We start from the raw sequence: 21,146 nt of genomic DNA, 5'->3' as shown, positions 1-21,146 counted from the left end.
GAAAAGTGCAGGCATGTAAGGGATCTAGAGGTTGACAACATGTCTTCTTAACGGGAGTCCAGGAGCTCATCTCCACAAATGGACTTTTCAGGATCCTTGGGTGGCTCCGTAGTTTGAAACCAATTCTGGTTATCGCTTCTCGGCCTTTTGGCTAAGATCAAGTGTAGTATCTGTTCTTATCAGTTTAATATGTGATACGTCCCCTATCTGGGGACCATATATTAAATGGATTTTTAGAACAGGGAGATGGAAAAAGAGCTTGCTCTGTCCACTCCACGCATTGACCTGGTATTGCAGTATCTCCAGGACCGGTGCACCCCTTCTTTAATGCAGTTTCTAAAATCAGAAAGAATTGAATTCAATGTTTTTTGTTCATTTTGCTTGTTTGTCGGATTTTGGGATGGACTCTTTGGCTTTGCTTTTCTTCTCCTCATTGGATTTTTCATGTTCAAAGTTGCAGAAGCCAGATTACAAGCTCATTTTGGTTCAACTTCAGCAACTGTGCATTGCATTGCCATGTAATGTGATGCAATGCTATCTTTCTAGCTCTCCCTTTTTACTTCCTTTTGGATAAACAGACATATTAGGCAAGCATTTTGGAGCTTTCACCTAAATAACTACAGGTGGTGAGATGAGCTGCACAATATAATTGACCTTTCAGTATATTGTTGCACACACACCATCTATTTAGCAAATGCCCTTGTTATCAACAGCAGCCTTTTAAACTCACCTGAGCTAACAGGTATGTGCGCTGGTTACTCTGCTGCGCTTAAAATTTCTTTTTTGGTTTGCTACAATGCCTTTTCTGAAACGTTGTCTCCTTCTGCTGGAACACTGACTTCTTTCATTTAATGCCTGCAGACTATAAAAGAGAACCCAACCCAAAAAGTTTGGTTGATTAGTCTGTGGCATTCTGTTAAACTGTTGCTTATGGCGGTCTCTGTGAGCTTCTCAGCGACATTCAGCCAGCCAGGTATCCTGCCTGCAGTAGATGGAATGTGGCAATGGAACGCTGGCTGCGCGTGTCATAATAGGCTCTGAGCCTTTATATACCTGTGCACAGCAGCAGCCACCTTCAGTCTGCTGCTGGACAGCCAGCAGCAGCAGCAGCAGGAGAGGTATGTAATCAGGAGCCCTCCTGCTAAGGGTAGACAGCTGCTCGTTCCACCCCACCCCCCGCCTTAATTGGTTCTCCTCCCTTCCAACGGTGTTGAGGCGGGTGGGAACAGCAGGGGGTGAAGGTGCTGTGTTTAAAGAGGTGGAGTTATGCAGATCTAAAACGCGTGGATTGCAGCAGCAGCAAGCCGAAAAGTGCAGGCATGTAAGGGATCTAGAGGTTGACAACATGTCTTCTTAACGGGAGTCCAGGAGCTCATCTCCACAAATGGACTTTTCAGGATCCTTGGGTGGCTCCGTAGTTTGAAACCAATTCTGGTTATCGCTTCTCGGCCTTTTGGCTCAGACCTAGTGTTTGGACAAGAGGTTCCTTGTGTACTAGCCCTCGGCCTTCCAGCATCGCCACTTCGGTGGCTTAAGCTGGATGCTGCTATAGGGGGAGAGTGAGGAGGAAACGAGAAGGCGATTCCTGAAGCGACCATGGGTGTCAAGCTTCGTTTTGCTGGGACCGGGGATCCCCGGGTCAAGAATGCTTTCCGTATCGACGTCTCTGAGGAGAAGAAGGACCATTTCTCGTTGTCATACCTGGTCAACGCCATTTTCTATGAAATCCTGAAGATCCAGAAGTCGGAGATCATCTGTTTGCAGGAGTTCAGAAGGGAGCATAGGTACGTCTTGGTGCTTTCTTCTATGGCGGCTTGCCAAAACCTTTTCAAAACTCTTCAAGTCCTTTCAGAGCACCCTCAGCTGGATGGACTTATCTTCACTGTACTCTACTCTAAGGGGGATATCCTGGTGGTAATATTCATGCACAACCCCTTTATCTCCCGGGATGATATCACTGCATTCCTGAGAAGACACTGCATTTTTGTGCAATTCTCCCATAAAATCTTAAATGGAGAAGGGCTGTGGACTGGGAAGTATAAATACTTTGTGAGGTTTGGGATAGACCCTCATGGTCCTGGAGGTATTCACTATCCTCCCCTGAACTTTACAATTGGAAGAGACTCTGGATATCTGTTTTTTCCCGAGGCGCCATTGTTCTGCAGGAGATGCAACATGTTCGGGCATATCCAGGATTTCTGCAAGCAATTGCCAAACTGTAGAAAGTGCAACAAGTACGGTCATCTGGCGAAGGATTGTTCCAACCCGGTGGTATGTGATGCCTGCGGGGAGGAAGGACATGTGATTCGGGATTGTAAGGCTAAAGTCAAGCCTAGGTCCTTCTCCGAAGTGACCAAAGGTAAGCCTACTGTCCCTGCTGTTACCCCACAGGTGACTACTGCAGAGATCAATGCTGAGACGGAGCCCCCTGAGGTTGAAGATCTGGTGGGTGAGGCCCAGAACCTGTTGGACCCTCCGGCCCCTGCTGGGCCAGGTATGGAGATCTCCGAGTTGGATGTGGACCTCCCTCATCAGTCCGAAATATGTGGTGAGGGTGACATGGATGTGTCTCTAGCTCGAACCCCTGCATTGTCCTGGGGTGCTACAGACGAAGAGGTGGCCAGGGATGGTGGCCAAGGAGACTTTACTTCTGGGAGGTCTTTTGATGATGATGATACTCCTGAACTGGCCAATAAAAAACCCAGACGAGAGTACTCACCTGCCAGCGGAGGGTGCGACAGTCCTGCAAGTGACCGCATTTACCCGCAGGATGTCTTCTCCCCTGATGCTCCTTACCTTGGCATCCCTGAGAGCATCAACACCTTTGGGGTGCTTTCCCAGTCTGATGATAATGGATGAGTATGGTGTGATCAACATTGAGTCATGTATTTCTTTTCATTAATTAATGTCTTGCCAATCTGGTTGGGATGTAGTGTCCCTAAATGTAAGGCAGATCAGATCTAAAATCAGAAGAACAACTGTTCTGGACTACCTGAAACATTTAGGTGCTGATGTTTTTTGCCTTCAGGAGTGTGGGATTCAGGATGCTCCTTGTGACAAAGACTGGCCTTACGGACAGCATATCTGGTCAGGGTCTAATCATAATAAAAATGATGGGGTGGGGATATTAGTTGGGAATAAAGAAATCTCTATTGATAGTTATATTGTGGTGGAGGTGGGCCGATGTTTAATTGCATTTTTGAGTTATAGAGGGTGGCGGGTCAGAATTATTAATTTATATTGCCCTACAGGGAAGGAAGAGCGGCTTGCTCTTCTTGAAAAATTAAGTTTTTTTCTTCCAGGGAAATCTCCCACTATTTTTGTTGGGGAAGTTAATTGTGTCACAGAAGGAAAGTGTGACATAACAGGAAAGAAATTGTCCCATTTAATTTGTGATTTTTCCTTTTTAGATGCAGCAGTTGTTGTTCTTGGCATGCCACCACCGCCGACATACCATGCTGACCGTGGTGAGATTCATTCCAGAATTGATTTAATGTTATTTTCTAAAAATATGGTATGTTTGGATTTTTCTCAACAAAAGGTACCTTTTTCGGACCATGAATGTTTGAGAGGCGTGTTTTGTGCGAATGGTGACCAAGTGTATGGCGGTGGGGTATGGAAGTTGAATGCAAGGCTGTTAGAGGATGATGAGGTGATGAATGAGTTTAATGTAAAGTATGAAAGATGGAGAATGCGTAAGAAGGATTTTGTGTGTGTTCTTGACTGGTGGGACTGGGTGAAAGTGCAATTTAAAACTTTCTTCAAAAAGTGGGGCTATAGAAAAGCTGCCAGATATAGGAATAGGTTTAATGACCTTAATAGACGGATTGACTGGTTGAGAAAGTGTGTTGCAAGTGGTTTGGAGATGTCTGATCAACTTACTGAGGCTAAGAATGAATTGAAGCGTGTGTTGGATGAGAAAGGAAAGGAAATTATATATCGTACTAAAATTGAGCACCTGGAGAAAAATGAGAAGTGTACGAGGTTCTTTTTTAAAAAAATGAATGGTAGGAAGACTGATATGAATGAAGTTGTGAATGAAAGTGGAACCAACTGTATGGGTGAGGATGTGCTGAAAGAAGTGAATAGGTTTTATAGCAAGTTGTATGATGAGAAATGGATTGACTCTGGGCTTGTGTCATATGTTCTGAATGGTGTGGAGAAAAAACTTGATTCTGAGGAGCGTGATCTATTGTGTGAGGATGTAGTTCTGGATGAAGTGAAGAATGTGGTGTGGAGTGCTAAAAAGAGTAAGACTCCTGGGAAAGATGGTATACCTGTAGAGTTGTATGTGAAAGCATGGGAAGTTTTGGGAACAGATTTGACTGAGGTATGTAAGTATATGTGGGTGAATGGTAGGTTGTGTGAATCAATGAAAGAAGGAGTGGTTGTGCTTGTGTATAAAAAGGGTGAGAGGAAACGTTTGGAAAACTGGAGACCAATAACACTACTGAATTCGGATTATAAGGTCTACAGTAAGTTACTGGCAAATCGTATGCGTGAAGTGATTGGTAGTGTTGTGGAGGAGGACCAAGTATGTGCAGTGCCTGGAAGAAGTATGAGTGATAACTTGTTATTGTTGAGAGATATGATTGGGGATTGCAAGGATAGAAAGCAGAAATGTATGACTTTAGCTATTGATTTTGAGAAGGCGTTTGACAGGGTTTCGCATGTGTTTTTGTTTAAAGTACTGGAAAGAATGGGGTTTCCTAGAGAATTTGTGAATTGTGTAAAATCATTGTATGATTGTGTGTCAAGTGAGTTCTTGGTTAATGGGTGGCTGTGTGACAAAGTGAAGATTAGGTCAGGAGTAAGGCAGGGGTGTCCTATGTCCCCCGTCTTATTTGTATGTGTAATAGAACCATTGTTATGTTTGATTAGACGGGATAAAATGATGAGAGGTTTGTTGGTGCCTGGTAGTGGTGGTAAGCATGTGAAAGTGTTAGGTTATATGGATGATGTTGTGGTTGTGAGTGAAAGTATGGCTTCTTTGAGTAGAATTAAATTGCTTTTGGATTTTTTTGTTGGTGCGTCTGGTTTTAGGGTAAATTGGAATAAATGTAGTTTTAAATGTTTTGGAGATAGTAGTATTCGTATGGATGGTGTAAAGTGTGAAGAGGGTGCAATCAAGATTTTGGGCGTATTATTTAATGATGACTTAAAAGGGAATGAAAGTTGGGAAGAGTGTGGTATGCGGGTTGAACGTAAATTGAATTTTTGGCGAATGAGAGAATTGACTCTGCGTGGTAAGGTGTTAATTATCAAAGCAGTGATTCTCCCTATCCTGCTTTATGTGGCGACTGTTTTTCCTTCTCCTTACAGGAAAATTAAGAGAATAGAGAAGTTGGTATTCACATTCCTGTGGTGTAGTAAGATGGAGAAGTTGAAGCGGGAGAGCCTTTTTAAGGCTTGTCAGCATGGTGGGCTGGCCTTTCCCAATATTGAAGTTTTTTTAGGCCTTAATTATATTAAGACTGTGGTTATTTTGCTGGGTAAAGGCAATAAAGGTGCTTTTATGGCTAATTATTCTGCTGGATGGATGTTGTATGGGTTATGCTGGAGGAAGAGAGATGCGAGTGTGCCTGTGGCCTTTAAGTGTCCTGTTTGGTATGAGGTGATTGAGAAATTTGTGAGAAAGCATGATTTGTTGAGTGTGGGAATGAATGATTTTAGAATGACCAAGAATGTGGTGAAAAGAATGAGTGCAAATGAGGTAGAGTGTAATATTGTTGGGCTGAGAGGGAATGAGGTTTCAGATGCATGGAAGAAGTTAGATACGTATGGGATGTCAAACAAACAGAAGGATGTGGTGTGGATGACTTTACATAATATTTTACCTGTGAGAGAAGTGCAGAAGAAAAGAGAGTTGATAAGAACAGATGTGTGTCCGAGAGTGGGATGTGGTGGTTGTGAGACTGTCAGGCATGTTATGTGGGATTGTGAGTACGCGTACAGTGTGTGGAAGTGTGTAGGTGGATTGTGTAAGGGTTTAGCAGGCGTGAATTTTGTGGATTGGCGTGTGGCGATGTTTGGAATTGGTGCGTGTAGTCGGTCTAAAGATAGAATTTTATGGTTGATAATGGCTTGTGTGATGGAGAGTTTGTGGGATGCAAGGAACCTTGGACTTTTCAAAAGGAAATCTTTATCAGTGAATGAATGTGTTAGACTTATTCTTTCAAGACTATACCTGATATATAAGTTGGACAGCAGAGGCGGTGGTGGCACAGATGCCGAAGGGATTTGGAAATTTAAAAAGTGGCATTACCTTATCAAATACCAGTGATTTTTTTCTTTGTGATTCCTTGAAGTTTCTGCATTTGTGTTACGTAAAGGATGTTCCCTTGTGATTATATTTCGTCTTATACTACTGCTAAATAAATAGAACAATGATGATGAGAAGTTTTAAGTAGCAAATTTTGGAGAAATTCATACTGTTTGCTAAAAAACTAAACTGAATGGTTTAAAAAAAAAAAAAAAAAATCTGTTCTTATCAGTTTAATATCTGATACGTCCCCTATCTGGGGACCATATATTAAATGGATTTTTAGAACAGGGAGATGGAAAAAGAGCTTGCTCTGTCCACTCCACGCATTGACCTGGTATTGCAGTATCTCCAGGACCGGTGCACCCCTTCTTTAATGCAGTTTCTAAAATCAGAAAGAATTGAATTCAATGTTTTTTGTTCATTTTGCTTGTTTGTCGGATTTTGGGATGGACTCTTTGGCTTTGCTTTTCTTCTCCTCATTGGATTTTTCATGTTCAAAGTTGCAGAAGCCAGATTACAAGCTCATTTTGGTTCAACTTCAGCAACTGTGCATTGCATTGCCATGTAATGTGATGCAATGCTATCTTTCTAGCTCTCCCTTTTTACTTCCTTTTGGATAAACAGACATATTAGGCAAGCATTTTGGAGCTTTCACCTAAATAACTACAGGTGGTGAGATAAGCTGCACAATATAATTGACCTTTCAGTATATTGTTGCACACACACCATCTATTTAGCAAATGCCCTTGTTATCAACAGCAGCCTTTTAAACTCACCTGAGCTAACAGGTATGTGCGCTGGTTACTCTGCTGCGCTTAAAATTTCTTTTTTGGTTTGCTACAATGCCTTTTCTGAAACGTTGTCTCCTTCTGCTGGAACACTGACTTCTTTCATTTAATGCCTGCAGACTATAAAAGAGAACCCAACCCAAAAAGTTTGGTTGATTAGTCTGTGGCATTCTGTTAAACTGTTGCTTATGGCGGTCTCTGTGAGCTTCTCAGCGACATTCAGCCAGCCAGGTATCCTGCCTGCAGTAGATGGAATGTGGCAATGGAACGCTGGCTGCGCGTGTCATAATAGGCTCTGAGCCTTTATATACCTGTGCACAGCAGCAGCCACCTTCAGTCTGCTGCTGGACAGCCAGCAGCAGCAGCAGCAGGAGAGGTATGTAATCAGGAGCCCTCCTGCTAAGGGTAGACAGCTGCTCGTTCCACCCCACCCCCCGCCTTAATTGGTTCTCCTCCCTTCCAACGGTGTTGAGGCGGGTGGGAACAGCAGGGGGTGAAGGTGCTGTGTTTAAAGAGGTGGAGTTATGCAGATCTAAAACGCGTGGATTGCAGCAGCAGCAAGCCGAAAAGTGCAGGCATGTAAGGGATCTAGAGGTTGACAACATGTCTTCTTAACGGGAGTCCAGGAGCTCATCTCCACAAATGGACTTTTCAGGATCCTTGGGTGGCTCCGTAGTTTGAAACCAATTCTGGTTATCGCTTCTCGGCCTTTTGGCTAAGATCAAGTGTAGTATCTGTTCTGAATGGCTCCGCGGGCAGGTCCATGTCTCGCTTCTTCCTGCTTCCTCTTTGGAGGCGACTCGGCTGGGACAAGTGGGACAGCTCCTTCCCCTACAACTGGACGACGCCATGGTTCTACGGAGACGTCGTTCGATTTGTGGGGGAGCATCAACTGGAGGGACTCAAGCCCGACTTGTGGAAGCCCAAAACTATCCACAAGCTAATCAGAGCCAAGGATGACGTGGAGAACATCACAGGACTTCACCAGGACACGCTGGAGACTGTGTGGACAAATGTGTCGTCTGACAGGCTGACCAACGGGCACAAGGACTTGTCGTGGATGGCGATTCAGGGCGGACTGCCCGTCCGGTCATTCATGCATGCCCGGAACCTGTGCAAGACCCGGTACTGCCCAAGGTGCCCCTTCGTGGAGGAAACATCTTTGCACACTTTTTGGGACTGCGGATTTGCACAGCGCCTATTGACTGCACTTGAGGACGACCTGAGGAACTCTGTCCCCAGGGCGAGCCTATCGCACCATTCTGTGCTTTACGGACTCTTCCCTGGGGTTCATACCGTCGGAGCCATCCAGGAGGCTTGGCGCCTTATGAACTGCTTCAAGGATGCCGTTTGGGTCGCCAGGAACCGGCTCATCTTGAGGAGGGAGAGGATGTCCATCCAGGACTGCCGCAGGCTGATCCACAGCCTGCTCAGAGACTATTCCATCATGGACGGTCCGGAGGACGAGGACGAGGACTAAACCCCTCCTCCCCCTCTCCCCTTATGTGTCTTGTCTTTCAATAAAGCTTCGGGCCTGTGATTTTCCCCTCCCCATCCCCTTTTTCTCAATCCCCATCCCTTATCACGGTTCGTCGTACTGTATTGATTGACATGCTTTTTCTTTCAGATTGAGTGTTTTGTGTAGCATAGGGGTGTGATGTGTCTAGTTAGTGCGTCGTATCCTCATGCTATGTAAATATGATGTAGAATTCTGTGTGTACTGGGCTGCGGCACTGTACACTGTCTGTTAACTTATTTTTTGTGCTAATAAAAGATATATTCAATCAAAAAAAAATCTGTTCTTATCAGTTTAATATCTGATACGTCCCCTATCTGGGGACCATATATTAAATGGATTTTTAGAACAGGGAGATGGAAAAAGAGCTTGCTCTGTCCACTCCACGCATTGACCTGGTATTGCAGTATCTCCAGGACCGGTGCACCCCTTCTTTAATGCAGTTTCTAAAATCAGAAAGAATTGAATTCAATGTTTTTTGTTCATTTTGCTTGTTTGTCGGATTTTGGGATGGACTCTTTGGCTTTGCTTTTCTTCTCCTCATTGGATTTTTCATGTTCAAAGTTGCAGAAGCCAGATTACAAGCTCATTTTGGTTCAACTTCAGCAACTGTGCATTGCATTGCCATGTAATGTGATGCAATGCTATCTTTCTAGCTCTCCCTTTTTACTTCCTTTTGGATAAACAGACATATTAGGCAAGCATTTTGGAGCTTTCACCTAAATAACTACAGGTGGTGAGATAAGCTGCACAATATAATTGACCTTTCAGTATATTGTTGCACACACACCATCTATTTAGCAAATGCCCTTGTTATCAACAGCAGCCTTTTAAACTCACCTGAGCTAACAGGTATGTGCGCTGGTTACTCTGCTGCGCTTAAAATTTCTTTTTTGGTTTGCTACAATGCCTTTTCTGAAACGTTGTCTCCTTCTGCTGGAACACTGACTTCTTTCATTTAATGCCTGCAGACTATAAAAGAGAACCCAACCCAAAAAGTTTGGCTGATTAGTCTGTGGCATTCTGTTAAACTGTTGCTTATGGCGGTCTCTGTGAGCTTCTCAGCGACATTCAGCCAGCCAGGTATCCTGCCTGCAGTAGATGGAATGTGGCAATGGAACGCTGGCTGCGCGTGTCATAATAGGCTCTGAGCCTTTATATACCTGTGCACAGCAGCAGCCACCTTCAGTCTGCTGCTGGACAGCCAGCAGCAGCAGCAGCAGGAGAGGTATGTAATCAGGAGCCCTCCTGCTAAGGGTAGACAGCTGCTCGTTCCACCCCACCCCCCGCCTTAATTGGTTCTCCTCCCTTCCAACGGTGTTGAGGCGGGTGGGAACAGCAGGGGGTGAAGGTGCTGTGTTTAAAGAGGTGGAGTTATGCAGATCTAAAACGCGTGGATTGCAGCAGCAGCAAGCCGAAAAGTGCAGGCATGTAAGGGATCTAGAGGTTGACAACATGTCTTCTTAACGGGAGTCCAGGAGCTCATCTCCACAAATGGACTTTTCAGGATCCTTGGGTGGCTCCGTAGTTTGAAACCAATCCTGGTGATCGCTTCTCGGCCTTTTGGCTAAGATCAAGTGTAGTATCTGTTCTTATCAGTTTAATATCTGATACGTCCCCTATCTGGGGACCATATATTAAATGGATTTTTAGAACAGGGAGATGGAAAAAGAGCTTGCTCTGTCCACTCCACGCATTGACCTGGTATTGCAGTATCTCCAGGACCGGTGCACCCCTTCTTTAATGCAGTTTCTAAAATCAGAAAGAATTGAATTCAATGTTTTTTGTTCATTTTGCTTGTTTGTCGGATTTTGGGATGGACTCTTTGGCTTTGCTTTTCTTCTCCTCATTGGATTTTTCATGTTCAAAGTTGCAGAAGCCAGATTACAAGCTCATTTTGGTTCAACTTCAGCAACTGTGCATTGCATTGCCATGTAATGTGATGCAATGCTATCTTTCTAGCTCTCCCTTTTTACTTCCTTTTGGATAAACAGACATATTAGGCAAGCATTTTGGAGCTTTCACCTAAATAACTACAGGTGGTGAGATAAGCTGCACAATATAATTGACCTTTCAGTATATTGTTGCACACACACCATCTATTTAGCAAATGCCCTTGTTATCAACAGCAGCCTTTTAAACTCACCTGAGCTAACAGGTATGTGCGCTGGTTACTCTGCTGCGCTTAAAATTTCTTTTTTGGTTTGCTACAATGCCTTTTCTGAAACGTTGTCTCCTTCTGCTGGAACACTGACTTCTTTCATTTAATGCCTGCAGACTATAAAAGAGAACCCAACCCAAAAAGTTTGGTTGATTAGTCTGTGGCATTCTGTTAAACTGTTGCTTATGGCGGTCTCTGTGAGCTTCTCAGCGACATTCAGCCAGCCAGGTATCCTGCCTGCAGTAGATGGAATGTGGCAATGGAACGCTGGCTGCGCGTGTCATAATAGGCTCTGAGCCTTTATATACCTGTGCACAGCAGCAGCCACCTTCAGTCTGCTGCTGGACAGCCAGCAGCAGCAGCAGCAGGAGAGGTATGTAATCAGGAGCCCTCCTGCTAAGGGTAGACAGCTGCTCGTTCCACCCCACCCCCCGCCTTAATTGGTTCTCCTCCCTTCCAACGGTGTTGAGGCGGGTGGGAACAGCAGGGGGTGAAGGTGCTGTGTTTAAAGAGGTGGAGTTATGCAGATCTAAAACGCGTGGATTGCAGCAGCAGCAAGCCGAAAAGTGCAGGCATGTAAGGGATCTAGAGGTTGACAACATGTCTTCTTAACGGGAGTCCAGGAGCTCATCTCCACAAATGGACTTTTCAGGATCCTTGGGTGGCTCCGTAGTTTGAAACCAATTCTGGTTATCGCTTCTCGGCCTTTTGGCTAAGATCAAGTGTAGTATCTGTTCTTATCAGTTTAATATCTGATACGTCCCCTATCTGGGGACCATATATTAAATGGATTTTTAGAACAGGGAGATGGAAAAAGAGCTTGCTCTGTCCACTCCACGCATTGACCTGGTATTGCAGTATCTCCAGGACCGGTGCACCCCTTCTTTAATGCAGTTTCTAAAATCAGAAAGAATTGAATTCAATGTTTTTTGTTCATTTTGCTTGTTTGTCGGATTTTGGGATGGACTCTTTGGCTTTGCTTTTCTTCTCCTCATTGGATTTTTCATGTTCAAAGTTGCAGAAGCCAGATTACAAGCTCATTTTGGTTCAACTTCAGCAACTGTGCATTGCATTGCCATGTAATGTGATGCAATGCTATCTTTCTAGCTCTCCCTTTTTACTTCCTTTTGGATAAACAGACATATTAGGCAAGCATTTTGGAGCTTTCACCTAAATAACTACAGGTGGTGAGATAAGCTGCACAATATAATTGACCTTTCAGTATATTGTTGCACACACACCATCTATTTAGCAAATGCCCTTGTTATCAACAGCAGCCTTTTAAACTCACCTGAGCTAACAGGTATGTGCGCTGGTTACTCTGCTGCGCTTAAAATTTCTTTTTTGGTTTGCTACAATGCCTTTTCTGAAACGTTGTCTCCTTCTGCTGGAACACTGACTTCTTTCATTTAATGCCTGCAGACTATAAAAGAGAACCCAACCCAAAAAGTTTGGTTGATTAGTCTGTGGCATTCTGTTAAACTGTTGCTTATGGCGGTCTCTGTGAGCTTCTCAGCGACATTCAGCCAGCCAGGTATCCTGCCTGCAGTAGATGGAATGTGGCAATGGAACGCTGGCTGCGCGTGTCATAATAGGCTCTGAGCCTTTATATACCTGTGCACAGCAGCAGCCACCTTCAGTCTGCTGCTGGACAGCCAGCAGCAGCAGCAGCAGGAGAGGTATGTAATCAGGAGCCCTCCTGCTAAGGGTAGACAGCTGCTCGTTCCACCCCACCCCCCGCCTTAATTGGTTCTCCTCCCTTCCAACGGTGTTGAGGCGGGTGGGAACAGCAGGGGGTGAAGGTGCTGTGTTTAAAGAGGTGGAGTTATGCAGATCTAAAACGCGTGGATTGCAGCAGCAGCAAGCCGAAAAGTGCAGGCATGTAAGGGATCTAGAGGTTGACAACATGTCTTCTTAACGGGAGTCCAGGAGCTCATCTCCACAAATGGACTTTTCAGGATCCTTGGGTGGCTCCGTAGTTTGAAACCAATTCTGGTTATCGCTTCTCGGCCTTTTGGCTAAGATCAAGTGTAGTATCTGTTCTTATCAGTTTAATATCTGATACGTCCCCTATCTGGGGACCATATATTAAATGGATTTTTAGAACAGGGAGATGGAAAAAGAGCTTGCTCTGTCCACTCCACGCATTGACCTGGTATTGCAGTATCTCCAGGACCGGTGCACCCCTTCTTTAATGCAGTTTCTAAAATCAGAAAGAATTGAATTCAATGTTTTTTGTTCATTTTGCTTGTTTGTCGGATTTTGGGATGGACTCTTTGGCTTTGCTTTTCTTCTCCTCATTGGATTTTTCATGTTCAAAGTTGCAGAAGCCAGATTACAAGCTCATTTTGGTTCAACTTCAGCAACTGTGCATTGCATTGCCATGTAATGTGATGCAATGCTATCTTTCTAGCTCTCCCTTTTTACTTCCTTTTGGATAAACAGACATATTAGGCAAGCATTTTGGAGCTTTCACCTAAATAACTACAGGTGGTGAGATAAGCTGCACAATATAATTGACCTTTCAGTATATTGTTGCACACACACCATCTATTTAGCAAATGCCCTTGTTATCAACAGCAGCCTTTTAAACTCACCTGAGCTAACAGGTATGTGCGCTGGTTACTCTGCTGCGCTTAAAATTTCTTTTTTGGTTTGCTACAATGCCTTTTCTGAAACGTTGTCTCCTTCTGCTGGAACACTGACTTCTTTCATTTAATGCCTGCAGACTATAAAAGAGAACCCAACCCAAAAAGTTTGGTTGATTAGTCTGTGGCATTCTGTTAAACTGTTGCTTATGGCGGTCTCTGTGAGCTTCTCAGCGACATTCAGCCAGCCAGGTATCCTGCCTGCAGTAGATGGAATGTGGCAATGGAACGCTGGCTGCGCATGTCATAATAGGCTCTGAGCCTTTATATACCTGTGCACAGCAGCAGCCACCTTCAGTCTGCTGCTGGACAGCCAGCAGCAGCAGCAGCAGGAGAGGTATGTAATCAGGAGCCCTCCTGCTAAGGGTAGACAGCTGCTCGTTCCACCCCACCCCCCGCCTTAATTGGTTCTCCTCCCTTCCAACGGTGTTGAGGCGGGTGGGAACAGCAGGGGGTGAAGGTGCTGTGTTTAAAGAGGTGGAGTTATGCAGATCTAAAACGCGTGGATTGCAGCAGCAGCAAGCCGAAAAGTGCAGGCATGTAAGGGATCTAGAGGTTGACAACATGTCTTCTTAACGGGAGTCCAGGAGCTCATCTCCACAAATGGACTTTTCAGGATCCTTGGGTGGCTCCGTAGTTTGAAACCAATTCTGGTTATCGCTTCTCGGCCTTTTGGCTAAGATCAAGTGTAGTATCTGTTCTTATCAGTTTAATATCTGATACGTCCCCTATCTGGGGACCATATATTAAATGGATTTTTAGAACAGGGAGATGGAAAAAGAGCTTGCTCTGTCCACTCCACGCATTGACCTGGTATTGCAGTATCTCCAGGACCGGTGCACCCCTTCTTTAATGCAGTTTCTAAAATCAGAAAGAATTGAATTCAATGTTTTTTGTTCATTTTGCTTGTTTGTCGGATTTTGGGATGGACTCTTTGGCTTTGCTTTTCTTCTCCTCATTGGATTTTTCATGTTCAAAGTTGCAGAAGCCAGATTACAAGCTCATTTTGGTTCAACTTCAGCAACTGTGCATTGCATTGCCATGTAATGTGATGCAATGCTATCTTTCTAGCTCTCCCTTTTTACTTCCTTTTGGATAAACAGACATATTAGGCAAGCATTTTGGAGCTTTCACCTAAATAACTACAGGTGGTGAGATAAGCTGCACAATATAATTGACCTTTCAGTATATTGTTGCACACACACCATCTATTTAGCAAATGCCCTTGTTATCAACAGCAGCCTTTTAAACTCACCTGAGCTAACAGGTATGTGCGCTGGTTACTCTGCTGCGCTTAAAATTTCTTTTTTGGTTTGCTACAATGCCTTTTCTGAAACGTTGTCTCCTTCTGCTGGAACACTGACTTCTTTCATTTAATGCCTGCAGACTATAAAAGAGAACCCAACCCAAAAAGTTTGGTTGATTAGTCTGTGGCATTCTGTTAAACTGTTGCTTATGGCGGTCTCTGTGAGCTTCTCAGCGACATTCAGCCAGCCAGGTATCCTGCCTGCAGTAGATGGAATGTGGCAATGGAACGCTGGCTGCGCGTGTCATAATAGGCTCTGAGCCTTTATATACCTGTGCACAGCAGCAGCCACCTTCAGTCTGCTGCTGGACAGCCAGCAGCAGCAGCAGCAGGAGAGGTATGTAATCAGGAGCCCTCCTGCTAAGGGTAGACAGCTGCTCGTTCCACCCCACCCCCCGCCTTAATTGGTTCTCCTCCCTTCCAACGGTGTTGAGGCGGGTGGGAACAGCAGGGGGTGAAGGTGCTGTGTTTAAAGAGGTGGAGTTATGCAGATCTAAAACGCGTGGATTGCAGCAGCAGCAAGCCGAAAAGTGCAGGCATGTAAGGGATCTAGAGGTTGACAACATGTCTTCTTAACGGGAGTCCAGGAGCTCATCTCCACAAATGGACTTTTCAGGATCCTTGGGTGGCTCCGTAGTTTGAAACCAATTCTGGTTATCGCTTCTCGGCCTTTTGGCTAAGATCAAGTGTAGTATCTGTTCTTATCAGTTTAATATCTGATACGTCCCCTATCTGGGGACCATGTATTAAATGGATTTTTAGAACAGGGAGATGGAAAAAGAGCTTGCTCTGTCCACTCCACGCATTGACCTGGTATTGCAGTATCTCCAGGACCGGTGCACCCCTTCTTTAATGCAGTTTCTAAAATCAGAAAGAATTGAATTCAATGTTTTTTGTTCATTTTGCTTGTTTGTCGGATTTTGGGATGGACTCTTTGGCTTTGCTTTTCTTCTCCTCATTGGATTTTTCATGTTCAAAGTTGCAGAAGCCAGATTACAAGCTCATTTTGGTTCAACTTCAGCAACTGTGCATTGCATTGCCATGTAATGTGATGCAATGCTATCTTTCTTTCTCTCCCTTTTTACTTCCTTTTGGATAAACAGACATATTAGGCAAGCATTTTGGAGCTTTCACCTAAATAACTACAGGTGGTGAGATAAGCTGCACAATATAATTGACCTTTCAGTATATTGTTGCACACACACCATCTATTTAGCAAATGCCCTTGTTATCAACAGCAGCCTTTTAAACTCACCTGAGCTAACAGGTATGTGCGCTGGTTACTCTGCTGCGCTTAAAATTTCTTTTTTGGTTTGCTACAATGCCTTTTCTGAAACGTTGTCTCCTTCTGCTGGAACACTGACTTCTTTCATTTAATGCCTGCAGACTATAAAAGAGAACCCAACCCAAAAAGTTTGGTTGATTAGTCTGTGGCATTCTGTTAAACTGTTGCTTATGGCGGTCTCTGTGAGCTTCTCAGCGACATTCAGCCAGCCAGGTATCCTGCCTGCAGTAGATGGAATGTGGCAATGGAACGCTGGCTGCGCATGTCATAATAGGCTCTGAGCCTTTATATACCTGTGCACAGCAGCAGCCACCTTCAGTCTGCTGCTGGACAGCCAGCAGCAGCAGCAGCAGGAGAGGTATGTAATCAGGAGCCCTCCTGCTAAGGGTAGACAGCTGCTCGTTCCACCCCACCCCCCGCCTTAATTGGTTCTCCTCCCTTCCAACGGTGTTGAGGCGGGTGGGAACAGCAGGGGGTGAAGGTGCTGTGTTTAAAGAGGTGGAGTTATGCAGATCTAAAACGCGTGGATTGCAGCAGCAGCAAGCCGAAAAGTGCAGGCATGTAAGGGATCTAGAGGTTGACAACATGTCTTCTTAACGGGAGTCCAGGAGCTCATCTCCACAAATGGACTTTTCAGGATCCTTGGGTGGCTCCGTAGTTTGAAACCAATTCTGGTTATCGCTTCTCGGCCTTTTGGCTAAGATCAAGTGTAGTATCTGTTCTTATCAGTTTAATATCTGATACGTCCCCTATCTGGGGACCATATATTAAATGGATTTTTAGAACAGGGAGATGGAAAAAGAGCTTGCTCTGTCCACTCCACGCATTGACCTGGTATTGCAGTATCTCCAGGACCGGTGCACCCCTTCTTTAATGCAGTTTCTAAAATCAGAAAGAATTGAATTCAATGTTTTTTGTTCATTTTGCTTGTTTGTCGGATTTTGGGATGGACTCTTTGGCTTTGCTTTTCTTCTCCTCATTGGATTTTTCATGTTCAAAGTTGCAGAAGCCAGATTACAAGCTCATTTTGGTTCAACTTCAGCAACTGTGCATTGCATTGCCATGTAATGTGATGCAATGCTATCTTTCTAGCTCTCCCTTTTTACTTCCTTTTGGATAAACAGACATATTAGGCAAGCATTTTGGAGCTTTCACCTAAATAACTACAGGTGGTGAGATAAGCTGCACAATATAATTTACCTTTCAGTATATTGTTGCACACACACCATCTATTTAGCAAATGCCCTTGTTATCAACAGCAGCCTTTTAAACTCACCTGAGCTAACAGGTATGTGCGCTGGTTACTCTGCTGCGCTTAAAATTTCTTTTTTGGTTTGCTACAATGCCTTTTCTGAAACGTTGTCTCCTTCTGCTGGAACACTGACTTCTTTCATTTAATGCCTGCAGACTATAAAAGAGAACCCAACCCAAAAAGTTTGGTTGATTAGTCTGTGGCATTCTGTTAAACTGTTGCTTATGGCGGTCTCTGTGAGCTTCTCAGCGACATTCAGCCAGCCAGGTATCCTGCCTGCAGTAGATGGAATGTGGCAATGGAACGCTGACTGCGCGTGTCATAATAGGCTCTGAGCCTTTATATACCTGTGCACAGCAGCAGCCACCTTCAGTCTGCTGCTGGACAGCCAGCAGCAGCAGCAGCAGGAGAGGTATGTAATCAGGAGCCCTCCTGCTAAGGGTAGACAGCTGCTCGTTCCACCCCACCCCCCGCCTTAATTGGTTCTCCTCCCTTCCAACGGTGTTGAGGCGGGTGGGAACAGCAGGGGGTGAAGGTGCTGTGTTTAAAGAGGTGGAGTTATGCAGATCTAAAACGCGTGGATTGCAGCAGCAGCAAGCCGAAAAGTGCAGGCATGTAAGGGATCTAGAGGTTGACAACATGTCTTCTTAACGGGAGTCCAGGAGCTCATCTCCACAAATGGACTTTTCAGGATCCTTGGGTGGCTCCGTAGTTTGAAACCAATTCTGGTTATCGCTTCTCGGCCTTTTGGCTAAGATCAAGTGTAGTATCTGTTCTTATCAGTTTAATATCTGATACGTCCCCTATCTGGGGACCATATATTAAATGGATTTTTAGAACAGGGAGATGGAAAAAGAGCTTGCTCTGTCCACTCCACGCATTGACCTGGTATTGCAGTATCTCCAGGACCGGTGCACCCCTTCTTTAATGCAGTTTCTAAAATCAGAAAGAATTGAATTCAATGTTTTTTGTTCATTTTGCTTGTTTGTCGGATTTTGGGATGGACTCTTTGGCTTTGCTTTTCTTCTCCTCATTGGATTTTTCATGTTCAAAGTTGCAGAAGCCAGATTACAAGCTCATTTTGGTTCAACTTCAGCAACTGTGCATTGCATTGCCATGTAATGTGATGCAATGCTATCTTTCTAGCTCTCCCTTTTTACTTCCTTTTGGATAAACAGACATATTAGGCAAGCATTTTGGAGCTTTCACCTAAATAACTACAGGTGGTGAGATAAGCTGCACAATATAATTGACCTTTCAGTATATTGTTGCACACACACCATCTATTTAGCAAATGCCCTTGTTATCAACAGCAGCCTTTTAAACTCACCTGAGCTAACAGGTATGTGCGCTGGTTACTCTGCTGCGCTTAAAATTTCTTTTTTGGTTTGCTACAATGCCTTTTCTGAAACGTTGTCTCCTTCTGCTGGAACACTGACTTCTTTCATTTAATGCCTGCAGACTATAAAAGAGAACCCAACCCAAAAAGTTTGGTTGATTAGTCTGTGGCATTCTGTTAAACTGTTGCTTATGGCGGTCTCTGTGAGCTTCTCAGCGACATTCAGCCAGCCAGGTATCCTGCCTGCAGTAGATGGAATATGGCAATGGAACGCTGGCTGCGCGTGTCATAATAGGCTCTGAGCCTTTATATACCTGTGCACAGCAGCAGCCACCTTCAGTCTGCTGCTGGACAGCCAGCAGCAGCAGCAGCAGGAGAGGTATGTAATCAGGAGCCCTCCTGCTAAGGGTAGACAGCTGCTCGTTCCACCCCACCCCCCGCCTTAATTGGTTCTCCTCCCTTCCAACGGTGTTGAGGCGGGTGGGAACAGCAGGGGGTGAAGGTGCTGTGTTTAAAGAGGTGGAGTTATGCAGATCTAAAACGCGTGGATTGCAGCAGCAGCAAGCCGAAAAGTGCAGGCATGTAAGGGATCTAGAGGTTGACAACATGTCTTCTTAACGGGAGTCCAGGAGCTCATCTCCACAAATGGACTTTTCAGAATCCTTGGGTGGCTCCGTAGTTTGAAACCAATTCTGGTTATCGCTTCTCGGCCTTTTGGCTAAGATCAAGTGTAGTATCTGTTCTTATCAGTTTAATATCTGATACGTCCCCTATCTGGGGACCATATATTAAATGGATTTTTAGAACAGGGAGATGGAAAAAGAGCTTGCTCTGTCCACTCCACGCATTGACCTGGTATTGCAGTATCTCCAGGACCGGTGCACCCCTTCTTTAATGCAGTTTCTAAAATCAGAAAGAATTGAATTCAATGTTTTTTGTTCATTTTGCTTGTTTGTCGGATTTTGGGATGGACTCTTTGGCTTTGCTTTTCTTCTCCTCATTGGATTTTTCATGTTCAAAGTTGCAGAAGCCAGATTACAAGCTCATTTTGGTTCAACTTCAGCAACTGTGCATTGCATTGCCATGTAATGTGATGCAATGCTATCTTTCTAGCTCTCCCTTTTTACTTCCTTTTGGATAAACAGACATATTAGGCAAGCATTTTGGAGCTTTCACCTAAATAACTACAGGTGGTGAGATAAGCTGCACAATATAATTGACCTTTCAGTATATTGTTGCACACACACCATCTATTTAGCAAATGCCCTTGTTATCAACAGCAGCCTTTTAAACTCACCTGAGCTAACAGGTATGTGCGCTGGTTACTCTGCTGCGCTTAAAATTTCTTTTTTGGTTTGCTACAATGCCTTTTCTGAAACGTTGTCTCCTTCTGCTGGAACACTGACTTCTTTCATTTAATGCCTGCAGACTATAAAAGAGAACCCAACCCAAAAAGTTTGGTTGATTAGTCTGTGGCATTCTGTTAAACTGTTGCTTATGGCGGTCTCTGTGAGCTTCTCAGCGACATTCAGCCAGCCAGGTATCCTGCCTGCAGTAGATGGAATGTGGCAATGGAACGCTGGCTGCGCGTGTCATAATAGGCTCTGAGCCTTTATATACCTGTGCACAGCAGCAGCCACCTTCAGTCTGCTGCTGGACAGCCAGCAGCAGCAGCAGCAGGAGAGGTATGTAATCAGGAGCCCTCCTGCTAAGGGTAGACAGCTGCTCGTTCCACCCCACCCCCCGCCTTAATTGGTTCTCCTCCCTTCCAACGGTGTTGAGGCGGGTGGGAACAGCAGGGGGTGAAGGTGCTGTGTTTAAAGAGGTGGAGTTATGCAGATCTAAAACGCGTGGATTGCAGCAGCAGCAAGCCGAAAAGTGCAGGCATGTAAGGGATCTAGAGGTTGACAACATGTCTTCTTAACGGGAGTCCAGGAGCTCATCTCCACAAATGGACTTTTCAGGATCCTTGGGTGGCTCCATAGTTTGAAACCAATTCTGGTTATCGCTTCTCGGCCTTTTGGCTAAGATCAAGTGTAGTATCTGTTCTTATCAGTTTAATATCTGATACGTCCCCTATCTGGGGACCATATATTAAATGGATTTTTAGAACAGGGAGATGGAAAAAGAGCTTGCTCTGTCCACTCCACGCATTGACCTGGTATTGCAGTATCTCCAGGACCGGTGCACCCCTTCTTTAATGCAGTTTCTAAAATCAGAAAGAATTGAATTCAATGTTTTTTGTTCATTTTGCTTGTTTGTCGGATTTTGGGATGGACTCTTTGGCTTTGCTTTTCTTCTCCTCATTGGATTTTTCATGTTCAAAGTTGCAGAAGCCAGATTACAAGCTCATTTTGGTTCAACTTCAGCAACTGTGCATTGCATTGCCATGTAATGTGATGCAATGCTATCTTTCTAGCTCTCCCTTTTTACTTCCTTTTGGATAAACAGACATATTAGGCAAGCATTTTGGAGCTTTCACCTAAATAACTACAGGTGGTGAGATAAGCTGCACAATATAATTGACCTTTCAGTATATTGTTGCACACACACCATCTATTTAGCAAATGCCCTTGTTATCAACAG

The 21,146-nt window shown here is 44.5% G+C and overlaps 11 non-coding genes and 2 pseudogenes across 11 annotated transcripts; all 13 read left to right on the top strand.

Annotated features, from left to right (window-relative positions):
• Positions 1-131: 131 nt before the first annotated feature.
• LOC141219172 (U2 spliceosomal RNA) lies at positions 132-322 on the top strand. The gene has a single exon (XR_012287801.1). It is a non-coding gene; the product is annotated as a U2 spliceosomal RNA (small nuclear RNA).
• A 6,106-nt stretch (positions 323-6,428) lies between these two features.
• LOC141219198 (U2 spliceosomal RNA) lies at positions 6,429-6,633 on the top strand (annotated as a pseudogene).
• A 1,115-nt stretch (positions 6,634-7,748) lies between these two features.
• On the top strand, positions 7,749-7,880 carry LOC141219217 (U2 spliceosomal RNA; annotated as a pseudogene).
• Positions 7,881-8,805: 925 nt separating this feature from the next.
• Positions 8,806-9,001, top strand: LOC141219182 (U2 spliceosomal RNA). The gene has a single exon (XR_012287811.1). It is a non-coding gene; the product is annotated as a U2 spliceosomal RNA (small nuclear RNA).
• A 1,115-nt stretch (positions 9,002-10,116) lies between these two features.
• Positions 10,117-10,307, top strand: LOC141219004 (U2 spliceosomal RNA). Its single transcript, XR_012287632.1, has one exon. It is a non-coding gene; the product is annotated as a U2 spliceosomal RNA (small nuclear RNA).
• Positions 10,308-11,422: 1,115 nt separating this feature from the next.
• LOC141219003 (U2 spliceosomal RNA) lies at positions 11,423-11,613 on the top strand. The gene has a single exon (XR_012287631.1). It is a non-coding gene; the product is annotated as a U2 spliceosomal RNA (small nuclear RNA).
• A 1,115-nt stretch (positions 11,614-12,728) lies between these two features.
• Positions 12,729-12,919, top strand: LOC141219002 (U2 spliceosomal RNA). The gene has a single exon (XR_012287630.1). It is a non-coding gene; the product is annotated as a U2 spliceosomal RNA (small nuclear RNA).
• Positions 12,920-14,034: 1,115 nt separating this feature from the next.
• LOC141219001 (U2 spliceosomal RNA) lies at positions 14,035-14,225 on the top strand. The gene has a single exon (XR_012287629.1). It is a non-coding gene; the product is annotated as a U2 spliceosomal RNA (small nuclear RNA).
• Positions 14,226-15,340: 1,115 nt separating this feature from the next.
• LOC141219145 (U2 spliceosomal RNA) lies at positions 15,341-15,531 on the top strand. Its single transcript, XR_012287775.1, has one exon. It is a non-coding gene; the product is annotated as a U2 spliceosomal RNA (small nuclear RNA).
• Positions 15,532-16,646: 1,115 nt separating this feature from the next.
• Positions 16,647-16,837, top strand: LOC141219000 (U2 spliceosomal RNA). Its single transcript, XR_012287628.1, has one exon. It is a non-coding gene; the product is annotated as a U2 spliceosomal RNA (small nuclear RNA).
• Positions 16,838-17,952: 1,115 nt separating this feature from the next.
• Positions 17,953-18,143, top strand: LOC141218999 (U2 spliceosomal RNA). Its single transcript, XR_012287627.1, has one exon. It is a non-coding gene; the product is annotated as a U2 spliceosomal RNA (small nuclear RNA).
• A 1,115-nt stretch (positions 18,144-19,258) lies between these two features.
• Positions 19,259-19,449, top strand: LOC141218998 (U2 spliceosomal RNA). The gene has a single exon (XR_012287626.1). It is a non-coding gene; the product is annotated as a U2 spliceosomal RNA (small nuclear RNA).
• A 1,115-nt stretch (positions 19,450-20,564) lies between these two features.
• LOC141218997 (U2 spliceosomal RNA) lies at positions 20,565-20,755 on the top strand. Its single transcript, XR_012287625.1, has one exon. It is a non-coding gene; the product is annotated as a U2 spliceosomal RNA (small nuclear RNA).
• Positions 20,756-21,146: the final 391 nt, after the last annotated feature.

The sequence above is a fragment of the Phyllobates terribilis genome, unplaced genomic scaffold (genome assembly GCF_046119375.1).
Source record: "Phyllobates terribilis strain yellow unplaced genomic scaffold, ASM4611937v1 Scaffold_255__1_contigs__length_2797608, whole genome shotgun sequence".
Taxonomy (NCBI): Eukaryota; Metazoa; Chordata; class Amphibia; order Anura; family Dendrobatidae; genus Phyllobates; species Phyllobates terribilis.
This window is presented reverse-complemented; position numbering and strand designations above follow the sequence as displayed.